The sequence below is a fragment of the Idiotropiscis lumnitzeri genome, chromosome 22 (assembly GCF_059441095.1).
Source record: "Idiotropiscis lumnitzeri isolate Australia: NSW breed Sydney's pygmy pipehorse chromosome 22, RoL_Ilum_1.0, whole genome shotgun sequence".
Classification (NCBI taxonomy): Eukaryota; Metazoa; Chordata; class Actinopteri; order Syngnathiformes; family Syngnathidae; genus Idiotropiscis; species Idiotropiscis lumnitzeri.
The window spans coordinates 5767023-5779388 of NC_142412.1; the positions used below are offsets into that span (position 1 = coordinate 5767023).

Consider the following 12366-nt stretch of genomic DNA (forward strand, 5'->3'; position numbering starts at 1 on the left):
GATGAGTTGAAGCACCTGTGGCGTTTTACTGCTCTGATTTTTTCATTTTTTTGACAGGTAAGTCACACCCTCATGGAACATCAGCTCAAGACACCATCATGCGACACTCTGAAGAAGGCGAAAGACAGATAAAAAGGTCATGCAGTGACAATGTAGATCTCAACGTTTGTGCCACAAACTGAGAAGAAACTTAAACTCGAGTAGCTTATTACTCAACAATGACAGCAATATTTTAAAGAAACTTATTACTCTGACATGCAAATAACAATAATATGTAATAAATTTAGGAAGTAACTTGCCCGGTCGGAAGAAACGGACAGAGACATAAAAGAGGCTTGAATGGTGATTCAAGAGGAAAAAGTATGCTTGATTGAGTAATTGAAACGGTTGTTTGTTTCTTTCAGCGTCAGTGGTCGAGTGAAAGGCAGAGGGAGATTGAGACTCAGAAGCAGCAGTTGGAAACAGTCATCCGAGCATATATGAGGGCGACCTTGTTGAGTTGCACGGAGAAAAACATCCAAGAAAATAACTTGTATTAGCTTTTACCAGTTGGTGGCGCTCTTTTGTGTTTTGTGCTATTTGCTTTTGAAAGAGAAACACAAACTATATTCAGATGTCCCTTTATTCGATCATAAATTAATTAATTAATTATAATTAAAATAAAAAAACCTTTGGAAGACGCACATTTTTGTTTTTATGGCTAAAGTTAGCTGTTTATGCTTTTTATCAGGTGCGTTTCTTATTAATACCCGCAGGTCTCCACAATATTTCTACAAAAACAATAGGGACTTCGCAGCGGTCGCTGCTCAGGCCCTAATAATAATAATAATAATAATAATAAAAGTAACACTCGGCCCAACTTGTATCCGGGAGAAGGCCGTCCTCTTCGGCCTGACTTTCACGAACGCCGGCATCATGTTGGGCAAGCTCAGGAACGTGCTGATTGCAGAAAGCCCCTGTGAGTGGGTGAAGCAAACAAAGGGATAAGGGTCGGAAGGCATGCAAACGTTGACGTATTCCTCGCGTATATATCTACATACCTTCATCATTTTTGCTGTTGTGTGTCAATTTATTTTCCACGGACGCCAAATTAATGACTTTCCAGGCTCATTAATTTGATTGTCCAATATATCTAGATTAAATTCTGTGTTGGACGGCCCGGCGTTCGTGAAAGTCAGGCCGAAGAGGACGGCCTTCTCCCGGACACAAGTTGGGCCGAGTGGCCCTCAAGTTCATGCGTAAGATATATTGAAAGTATTTATTTTTATTTTATTATTTTTTTTTTTTGTAGAGATGGTTCAAAAAGTTCACGGGCGGTTCCAAGCGGCCCCTTAGACCACTCTGCCATCCTTGCATTTTTGGATGAGGACAACTTCAGCACGTTGTTAAAGCTAAAATCAATCTGTCAATCCTGTCCGTATTAATTAATAAAGTATTTTGTGCGAGCTCGGCGACATTGCCCTTCGGTAGCCGCGTCTGTGTCAGGGCAGGGCTTTTTAGCCGTAGCGCTGCCCTCTCCAATGTTGGAGAAGGCCCTAGAAAAGGTGTGGCCAAACACGCTCGCATGATGGTGTCTTGAGACCCGTCTTTATCAGCTGATGTTCCATGAGGGTGTGACTTACCTGTCAAAAAAATGAAAAATCAGAGCAGTAAAAGAACAACACTGACAGGCCGACATCTCCCAGTCTTTTAAACCAAAACGACCGTCCGATAAATTTTTCATCCTCGCTCATCAGTGACGGACGGTCCCTCCCGAAAATTCCGCCTCAGCAGAACCGGCCCCCTCACTCAAAAGAAGAACTGCAGACAGATTAAAGTCGATTCCAGGGCTCTCATTGTTCTGTAAAAGTAAACCTAATTTCAATTCATGCAACCAACTTTGCCATCATGTCATATACTGCTTTTCAATCAAGATATGTTTTGCGTAGTTTTCATGTGAAGCCACAATTTCAGCGTAAGGTTATGTTTTTCAGTGATGAGTGTCAGCATTTTTTTTTTTTACTTTCGTCTAACGATAAGGGACACAAATTAAACGTTGTGGAAATCATCTGATTAAAATGTCCGCACTCCTTATCAACCTTTCGCACTTTGTTTTCTTTCTACTTTCCACTTAAAGTGTTTGTGTGTGCGTGTGTGAGGCAGATCTTCAGGGGGATACAAGTCACTGAGGTGCAAGGAAGAGCATGAGATTATTCAATGACACGCGCATTCTCTCTCTCTCTCTCTCCCCCCGTATATATATATATATATATATATATATATATATATATATATATATTTATTATATATATTGTATTTTCTTTTAAGCATTTTTGAAGGTGCGTGTGCGTGTGTGTGTGTGCGTACGTGTCGGTATGGAGAGAAAAGCCGCGGCGAGCGAAGAGGGAAGAGCCCAGCGCCGAATCAAACTGCAGTACAATCGTATTACAACTTTTTGCTCGCTGCCTTGCAATCTTTTATTTATTTGCGTTTATTTCCAGTGAGCTAGTACAACCTCTCTGTGGATGTTCTGAACTCCTGTTTGCACTGCATTGACCGCTGGTGTCCAATTCAGGAAAAAGTTGTCAGTGTCGATCAATCGCTTACCAGCATTGTAATTACCTCCTGTAGGGCAATCTTCAAAATAAAAAAAGAGTTGCTGTGGCTTATATGCGGGTGCTCCAAACAAATCATGTGAGTTACTCGCTGTGATAAACCCGACATGCCAAGAGTCAAAATAACAACTTTAATAAATTTCAGAATCTGTACTTTTTTGGGGGTTTTGTTTTTCATTTATGTATGTGCCAGAGGGCTAGTGCTGGTTTTGGTCGGGCCACCCCCCCCAAAAAAAGGATTAATGTAAATATAACATTTCTGCTATTACACACAAGACCAAGCCAATTTAAATATTAAAATAACCTAAAAAAATAGAGACCACCCGCGAAAACTGAAAATCCGCGAAGTAGCGGCGCACCTTCAAAAATGCTTAAAAAATATATACAATATATATAATAAATATATAAATATTTATATATATATATATATATATATATATATATACGGGGAGAGAGAGAGTGAAATTCATGTTATAACAAAAAAACCAAATTATTATTAAAACGTATTATTTTTTTATATGTGTGTATGTATGTATATAAACAATCAGCACGAGGATGTCAACCATTGTCTTTTGACTAGAGTTTCATTTTTCTATCTTTTATCAATGAGTCTCTTAACTGCTCAAAATTGCAGGTGCTTGCCAAAACTCTCAATTCTGTAATGTACTTGTCCACATTTTCTAGGAAAAAAAACACACAAAACTGGAGAACAATATGGTCTCTGTTTTACCTCCTTGTGTAAATCATTTAATTCTGTCTGTAGCATCTTAAGACCTGGGACAAACACTGGGGCGGCGCACCTTCAAAAATGCTTAAAAGAAAATACAATATATATATAATAAATATATATATATATTAGCACATACCGGAACAAAAGAACAATTTTGTTATTCTTAACAAAATCAAATTCCAAATTTTTGGTCCAGCACCAAGTTGCTCTCTCCCAATGCTCAAGCTTTTTGTGCAGTCATTAATTTGATTGTCCAGTATTTCCCTTATGAGATAATGCCTCACATAGCAAATGTGTACAGTGCGAGCTGAAAATGCATTTTCAGCACTAAAAAAACCAAACTTTTATAACAGCTAAACCAAACGTTTCCAATGTAAATTTTTGTTTTGTAATTTTTTTTTTTTTTAGACAGAATTTTACACCTTGAAACTCCTGAAACGAAAGCGTCAGGGCTGATTCCCTCTTCTAAAAGGAGAGGAGGAGAAGGAAATGGGGTTCAAAGGACCGATTCTACCAACGTATTTTTCATCGTAGTAGTAGCGCCACCAACTGGTAAGTAGCACTAAAATTCATCAGTTCTACGGAAAACGTGTTTTTGCTCCACCATTGCCGAGTGTTGAAAGTACCAAGCAATAACAAAGGAAACACGGTCAAATCAACGCTACCTTTTACGTTTCTCAAGCTGCAGGCCAACCACATATAGGAACAGATTCCAATCGAATGTTCTTTCACTTTGAATACAGAAGGTATGTAATTAACCGCTATATTCATATTTTGTGAATATTTTTGCTTTTTTTATGTGCCAAAGGTTGGGAAACAGCGAGGGTTCAAAGGCCATCGCTGGGATTATAGTACATGTAAGTACAGCTGCTGTACCAGGTGTAGACATAGTAGGTCAGCAGGCTATCGATGGACAGCATGAGATATGTAGGAATAGTAGAAAACATACATCCTCGTGTGATCTTACAAAGATCAGAAGTCGCATTGCCATGAATTACACGGTGCGTCCGGACGTTTTATTTACAGGTGAAGGTTTGGGCGACCTTGTTGAGTTGCACGGAGAAAAACATCCAAGAAAATAACTTGTATTAGCTTTTACCAGTTGGTGGCGGTGACGACATCTCAAGTTGTTTTTATTCAAACGATAAGTCTGGGGGCGGGGCTTCTAGCTTGAATCCTGGCAACTGGTAATGCTCTCTTGAATGTGGACCAGATGCTTTCCTACCAGGTATCGCTCTGAGGGAGGTTTGCTGTTTAAGCGTGGGGAGACTGCGACCTGAACGCAACGCCTTAGACCGCCCCGCCATCCTGGCAACTGGTAATGCTCTCTTGACTGTGTTTGCTTTGTACTTTCAATGGGCTCTGTCTGAGGTGGGATTCGAACCCACGCCTCCTGGGGAGACTGCGAACTGTACGCAACGCCTTAGACCGCTCTGCCATCCTGGCACCTGGTAATGCTCTCTTGACTGTGTTTGCTTTGTACTTTCAATGGGCTCTGTCTGAGGTGGGATTCGAACCCACGCCTCCTGGGGAGACTGCGACCTGAACGCAACGCCTTAGACCGCTCCGCCATCCTGGAAGCTGGTAATGCTCATCTTGACTGTGTTTGCTTTGTACTTTCAATCGGCTCTGTCTGAGGTGGGATTCGAACCCACGCCTCCTGGGGAGACTGCGACAACTACAAGATCACATGTACGTAAGCAATTTCACTTTTTCGAATGAAACGGAAAATTCATTTCAGTCCTTGAAATGTTTCCGCAGCTTTTTAAGTGTGTTGTCCGCGTGAGGTAAATTTAGTTGGCTGACATTATTTGCCAAGGCACAACAGTGCGCGTTAAAGCAGACACTAAACATGAACTTAAAAGAATTATCTAAAGACCTTCTGAGATAGGATTGTCTCAAGGCAAGGGATCGGAGGGACGGCTGGCTGTAAACTTTGTACCGCTCATCACCCGGCCAGCCAGTAGGTACAGTGATCATCAGGGTGAAAACCTGCTATGGCACGCTCTTGACCTCAGACTAGGGGCAAAGGTTCCTCTTTCAGCAGGACAGTGAACCTAAATACACATCCAGGATAAAAAAGGACTGGCTAGGGGACACCTCTGTGAATGTCCTTGAGTGGCCCTGCCAAGCGTAGAATCAAATGCAAAAGAACATCTCCAGAAAGAACTGAAAACGGCTGTGCAAAACATTTCCACAACCAAACTAGCTGCAGCTTACTGCAAATGGGTAAAATTGTCCAGATACTGAAGGTGTGACAAGATCTCCAGTATCTGGATTCTGGGTTTCCTCATAGGATTTTAATATTTCCTCACATTCTGGTGTCCAGCATGGTATATATCTTTTACGGACTCCCCGGGGTATGTGCTTTTTTGCACTGCTCTGTTTGATGCACTTTCCATCCAAACTCATCCATCAAGCTCTGATGAGCTAATAAATTACAGCTGGTTGAAATTGTTGTTGTCAATATTTTGTCACTTAACACTATTCAATGAAAGAAAATATGAAAGAAAATGCTAATATTGGTCAGAGTCTTACCGGTGGCAATTATTTATGTTTTTCTATCCGAGATGTAAATTTTCCTGACAAAATCCATGTGTTTTGTCAGTGTTTCAGTTCAGGTCAGCGGCAGTCACTCTCATTCTATGAAGTATCCTGTGACCTATGGACTATCCTTTCGCTACCTCCTGACCAATATTTATTTGGTCCACTTTCAAAAAACTTGTATCTTGAACTGAATTCTATTTTTAAATTAATTTAAATAGTCCAAACTGAATCAATCTCAGGCTATGAAAAGGAAAATCGATTCAAATCAATATATCAAATGAACCATCTGAGCAGTCTTCTCAACTACTCAGACGGGGGAAGGTGCTCCTATTCGGCTTCACTGTCTGAGCCGCACTCAGGCACGGAGCTCCGGGGGAATTAGGCCTGACAGAAATAGAGAAAGCAACGCATGGGTGGGACGCCGTTAGACATCTTGATCTTTATCCTTAAAGGCTAACTGAGAAAACAGTCGCCCGCACTTTTACACACAGTTATTAATAGCACATCTAAAAAAACCATTGTAACCATACAGCTCATACAAAATGGAAAACCCCAAATTTTAATTAGCGAAAGCAGGTCTGTGGATGAACAACCATCCGCTTGCACCCTGATCCTAAAGGCTTCATCTGATTGCCTTCGCAGGCAGTCGGGTGATGTAAACGAGAGCATGTTTTTTTTTTAGGGTGTGTGCGCTTTTATTATTCTTGCCATCAGTCACTAGAAATGAAGCGATAAACGTTTCCAATGTAAATTTCCACATTTATAGAGTGTAAAAAGGCATCCTGAAGCCTGGGAAGTCATTTTTTTTTTTTTTTTTTATATATTAATCGTGCACATTATTACTTTTATTATTATTATTATCATTATTATTAGGGCCTGAGCAGCGACTTAATGCCTACGATGCACATAACTTACCTCCCAAGTGATCTCCATGTTGTCTTTCTCTGAGCGGGGTGTGTGTGAGGGGGGGTGGGGGTGATGGCAGCCATACTAAAGATGGCAACTACTGAGGAATACAGCTGATGTGCCACACAATGAAGCGACCTTTTTGCGGCTGTCTCCCATTCCATCCCTGCTCGCCTTGTAAACTGTCATTTGTACACCGCTCAGGGGAACCTTTTTTTGCTTGTTCAATGAGCCTTCATTGCCTCAAATTACTCAGCTCATGCAACAGAATTAGTATCTTAAACAAAAGCGTGAACGCAACGCAGTCTCCCCAGGACGCAGGGGTTCTAATCCCACCTCAGACAGAGCCCATTGAAATTACCAAGCAACGTCAATTTCGCCTGGTGTCTTTTCGGCTGAGGACCAGTATGGGAAAAGGAGGTGGAAGCAAATCCAATTCAAACACATTCAAGAGAGCATTACCAGGTGCCAGGGGACTATACTGCATTCTCTAGCGTATTACAATGAGGCTTGTTAGTGCTGTAAATGCATTTTCAGCTCGCGCTGTGTCTCTCTCCTTGCCAGTGTGCTTTCAAAGGACTGATATCAAGAATTTCACCTGGGATGTAAACAATGAACTACACACGCATCAATACGGATTGCGCTGCTCAGAGTTTTGCCGTCACGCAGTAAAACGAATTGCTGGTACGCCGTCCGGTGTGCCCTGTGAAATGAAAGGTGGCCGCCGTTGAATAATGAAAGACCCCCAATTTAAAAAACAAAACAAAACATGGATGGTATTGAATAAAGCAAAGGTGTGCAAATGTTTTGATTGGCGGGCCACAATGGCTTCTAAAATTTGACCGAGGGGCCAGACCAGGAACAGATGGATGGAGTGTTTCGGTAACCTCACCTCATTGGAGAAAATAAAAGACATTTTGTCGTTGACCTCGTGGTACCTTGCTTTGTTCTTGCTTGGTACTTTCAATGGGCTCTGTCTCGCAGCTCACTGAATCATCTTGCGTTCAATTTCATAGACTTTCTGTTTCTGTTTGTCTCCACAGTCCCCCTTGCAAATTAACACTGCTGGAGTGTGGTGCTCGTGGGCAGAGCAAAATGTATTGCATAAATTCGGACAAATGGTGGTAAAGACGACTCAGTTTTATTAAAATATTCAATATTGTTTTACATTCATTCCAATATTTTGGTCAACTAAGTATCTGTTACAAGCTTCACAAAAATAGTAGTTGAAAATTTGATTAATTACAGAATTTTTTTGTGATTAGTTAAAAAAAACGCAAGTAAACACGGTGAAGCTGCATTTTATCCATTATGCTGCCCAGCCCCTAAGTTTAACCGAATGGAAGCTCCGCAGCCAAGTGTTTAATGTCAGAATTGTAAATAGTTTTTGGGGACCTCGCAGCGGTCACTGCTCGGGCCCTAATAATAATAATAATAATAATTTCCACAAAAACAATGGGGACCTCGTAGCGGTCGCTGCTCGGGCCCTAATAAGTCTTCAAGTCGGCCGTCCGCCATGCACAACTCCGCTCTCATCGGGTAAAACTGAGGGCAGGAAATACTGGACAATCGCTCATACACATAGGTGTGCAGTACGTGAAAATTAAAATAAAAACAAATTTTTGATTCCACTTGGCGGCACTGAACGCAACGCCTTAGACCGCTCTGCCGACAGAATTTTAAGGCAATCAGATGAAGCCTATTTTTTTTCTTCTCATTTTGTCGATGAGCTGAACCCTCGTGCCATGCACATAATCGGGAGTGGTGTGAAGAAGTAAAGTACATTATGACAAACATTTTTAATGGTGACTACGGTTATCGCGGTTAATGGGGACCGAGACCACCCGCGGAAACTGAAAATCCGCGAAGTAGCGGTGCACCTTCAAAAATGCTTAAAAGAAAATACAATGTATCGGCCTCGTCGCCCAATGCTTCTGGTGTTTCCAATGACCTTGTAATTCGCAGAACACAGATTGTGATTGTTAAAATTCAAACATCACTATTTGACGCGCCATCTGCCGAGTGTCGCAGTCATCTTGATTATCATGCGCTAGTGATGGGCAAGTAGCAAGAACAGGTATCGTATCGAGTCGATATTACTTTAAGGTATTGGATACTCGTGGAGGCTGCAAATACAAGCCAGCGAAATGCAACAGGGCAGAGAAGTGTTAATGAATTAAATGGTGTTAAGAAACTTAGTATCAGTGTGATAATAGCCCTTGAACTATTGCATGTTTCAATCAATGGAGACACAAGTAAATAAAAAAAAAAAAAGCAGAAGGGGAGGGGTGGAGGACTGGGGGAGTTCAGCGGCATCGATCCCAGCTCACCGCAGACCCTGCCGACAATCTATGGTGTGTGCTGCAAATGCTCCCAGTCATCCACAAAATCAAGGAAGATGGGTTGAAAAAGGCCTTAAAGCCAACGGGTTTAATGGAGGAATGTGTCATGTTATCCTGTTTCAAAACTATGCTTACACATTTTCAGCTCGCACTGTACACATTTGCTATGTGAGGCATTATCTCATGAAGGAAATACTGGACAATCAAATTAATGACTTTCCAGGCTTCACGATGCCTTTTTACACTATATAAAGGTGGAAATTTACATTGGAAACGTTTGGTTTAGCTGTTATAAAAGTTTGTTTTTTTAGTGCTGCAAATGTCACAAGAGACTTACATGTCAGCACATATTTCATGATGGCATTTCTGAGAAATGAGATGTCTTCTTATTATTGATATTTGACTGTCGGGCTTTCCGCGAGCCTGTTAATAAAGGCAATATTATATTATAAAAGAAAAAGTGGTGTCAAAGCTCATTGTGGTGTCAAGTCTCCATGTTTAGTCGAAAGCTGGCGCCCTCCGCTCGCCCAATTTATGAGGCCCACTTCCTCAATCTAACTCAACATTATGTCCCGACCTTTTAGCTCAACCCCTCTTTCCAAACAACTCACTCTATATATGATTTTTACCGCAACTCAGTCGTATTAGGGCGGGGTGGGAGCGGGCGAGGCAGCCGGGGATGCTGGCTGGGTGAAGGCCATGTGCAATGCCACTCCCACAACTTTTCACGAAAAATCACGAATTTCGTATTGTGACAATTTTTGGTTTTCAGTCAAATATCAGTCTAGTGCGCGTGTGCAGGTGTTTGATGCTCCGAAGGAAGTGCCGGCTGACTTCACTCAGATGCGTTTGGAAAGGCCGAGCTTCTTCTTTTTTTATTTCTTGGCTTGAAATCAAAACTGCAGCATTTTGGCAAATATTTGTGCTGGATTGACGCAATCGCGACATTCCGCTAAGCGTCTACGTGTTGGTTTCCAGGGTGGAATCCAAAGAATATCCTCCCATCGTTTTGTTTCTTTATCATTTTCAAGTTACAATTTCCAGACAGCACAATTTGTTAGAATGGCAAATAATATATATATATATATTATACGCTGTGAAGGTTCTCAAGAAGGATGTGGTCCTCATGGACGATGACGTCGAGTGCACCATGGTGGAGAAGAGAGTCCTTGCCCTTGCCTGGGAGAACCCGTTCCTCACACACCTTTATTCCACCTTCCAGTCCAAAGTGAGCAACTCAAATATAAAATCTGACGTCATCGGTCATCTCGACACCACGATGACCGGCAGACTGCTGCTTCCGCTGTCTTCATGTTAACCTCTGCACACATTTAACTCATTTACTGCCATTGACGGCTCCAGCGTGGCCTGCATTTTCACCGTGGGGTCCTCCCACGCCTCCTGGGGAGACTGCGACCTGAACGCAACGCCTTAGACCACTCTGCCATCCTGGCATCTGGAAATGCTCTCTTGAATGTGTTTGCTTTGTTCTTGCTTGGTACTTTCAATGGGCTCTGTCTGAGGTGGGATTTGAACCCACGCCTCCTGGGGTGACTCTCCGGAGCTTCCATTCGGTTAAACTTAGGGGCCGCTTGGCACGGGCGTTCTAAGTCCCCTTTCCAGCGGGGAACTTTGAAACATTGTATCCGACCGTGGAAGGCTGTTGGCGGGCACGGCGCGGCTCATAGCCGGCACTCGGGCACGGAGCTCCGGGTGAATTTTACTCCTTCCACCTCGCCCCAGTAGAATGGTGTGTGCGAGGGATACCTGGACACAGCCCTGCCAAAGAGGCCCTCGAGAAAAGTTAAAAAAAGAAATTGTTTTTCAATTTTCTAACTCAAAACTGATGGCTCAATCACGTTGTAGATTCTCATAAGGGCAATATTGGGCCGAGCGGCACGGCTAAACCAAACGTTTCCAATGTAAATTTCCACCACTAAAAGTAAAAACAAAATCGAAATTTAAACACGCCTTCTTGGTCAATCACGTCCGCTTTCCCTTGTATGAAATCAATCTGACAGCACGAAAGTTTATATATACAACAAGGTTTTTGAATGTTTACAACTAATGAATTGCAAAATCGTCCGTAATTAAGCGTAATTAATCGCACTTTTGAACTGCAATTTTCTGCAAACACAGTCAAGAGAGCATTACCAGTTGCCAGGATGGCAGATTCCTTGTAAAACGTCATTTTACTGAAATGGGAAAAAAAAAAAAAGAGGTGATAAGGTTGTCTATTTGTTTTTGTGGAAATTATTATTATTATTATTATTAGGGCCCCGGTCCGCCGGGCCTAAGGAGCTGCATTTGAGAGGAACTACGTAAGTAACTAATGTGGAAAAATTGTGACTTCTTTGTGTACTTTTATTTTGAATATTCAAATTTTGTGGGTAAAGGTTAGAGAAAATAAGTTAAAAATGAGAGCTGTACAGGTATTTAAGTTTTTGGTTTGTAAAATACCCGAATGTGGGTTTCAGCCGGTGAGGCAATGATTGGACAGAGCAAAAGCTATGCTCCAAAATAGAAGTGATTACACCTTCACTAGACTAACCTGCAGCTAATTACATAATTATAAAATTAACACTTTAACCTGGCTTCCCCATCACAGATGTATTCTTTTAAATGCAAAGCTTTTTGTTCTAGCTTTTGTTGTTAAATGACATTCATGCCCAAGTGTCTATGCATCCATTGCAGGGATGTTTTCTCAAGTGACGAGTCTGAAGCCTGTGATGACGAAGTACCATCTACACCTCCCCATGGATTGTCACAGAGAAAAAGCTTCCTAACCAAGAGAGGCGCTGCAGAAGGTCCTTGAGTACGTCCAACGTGTTGAGTCTGTGAGTCTACTGCAGGATCTAATGCAGGTATGAAAATGATGAAATTTTAATGTATTATCTTCAAAATTATAAATAATTATTTAATTTCTTGAAATATAAAATTAGGTACGTCATGTGACCTGTCCATCGCCACAAAATGACCGCCTTACACCGCTTCGCCTCTGGGTTTATTTCCCAAAATGTCAATTTCGTTTTGAAAACAAAGTGATTGCGGTGTGAAAAACAGAAACAACGCACATTTTAGAACACTTTCTTTCCTTTTGTTACCATTTTAAAATAACATTTAATAAAAAGTCTTTCCCTCTCTTTATTAAATGTCAAATCTATCCATCAAAACGTCCTTCAGACAAATGCCACAGTATTTACTTTCTTTGAGAACAAGCCACAAATCTAGAACAAAAGTACCACTG

General features: G+C 41.6%; 1 long non-coding RNA gene across 1 annotated transcript; it reads left to right on the top strand.

Moving 5' to 3' along the window:
* Positions 1-3733: 3733 nt before the first annotated feature.
* On the top strand, positions 3734-4637 carry LOC148316171 (uncharacterized). The gene is made up of 3 exons (XR_015840282.1): positions 3734-3876; positions 4133-4181; positions 4553-4637. It is a non-coding gene; the product is annotated as an uncharacterized LOC148316171 (long non-coding RNA).
* Positions 4638-12366: the final 7729 nt, after the last annotated feature.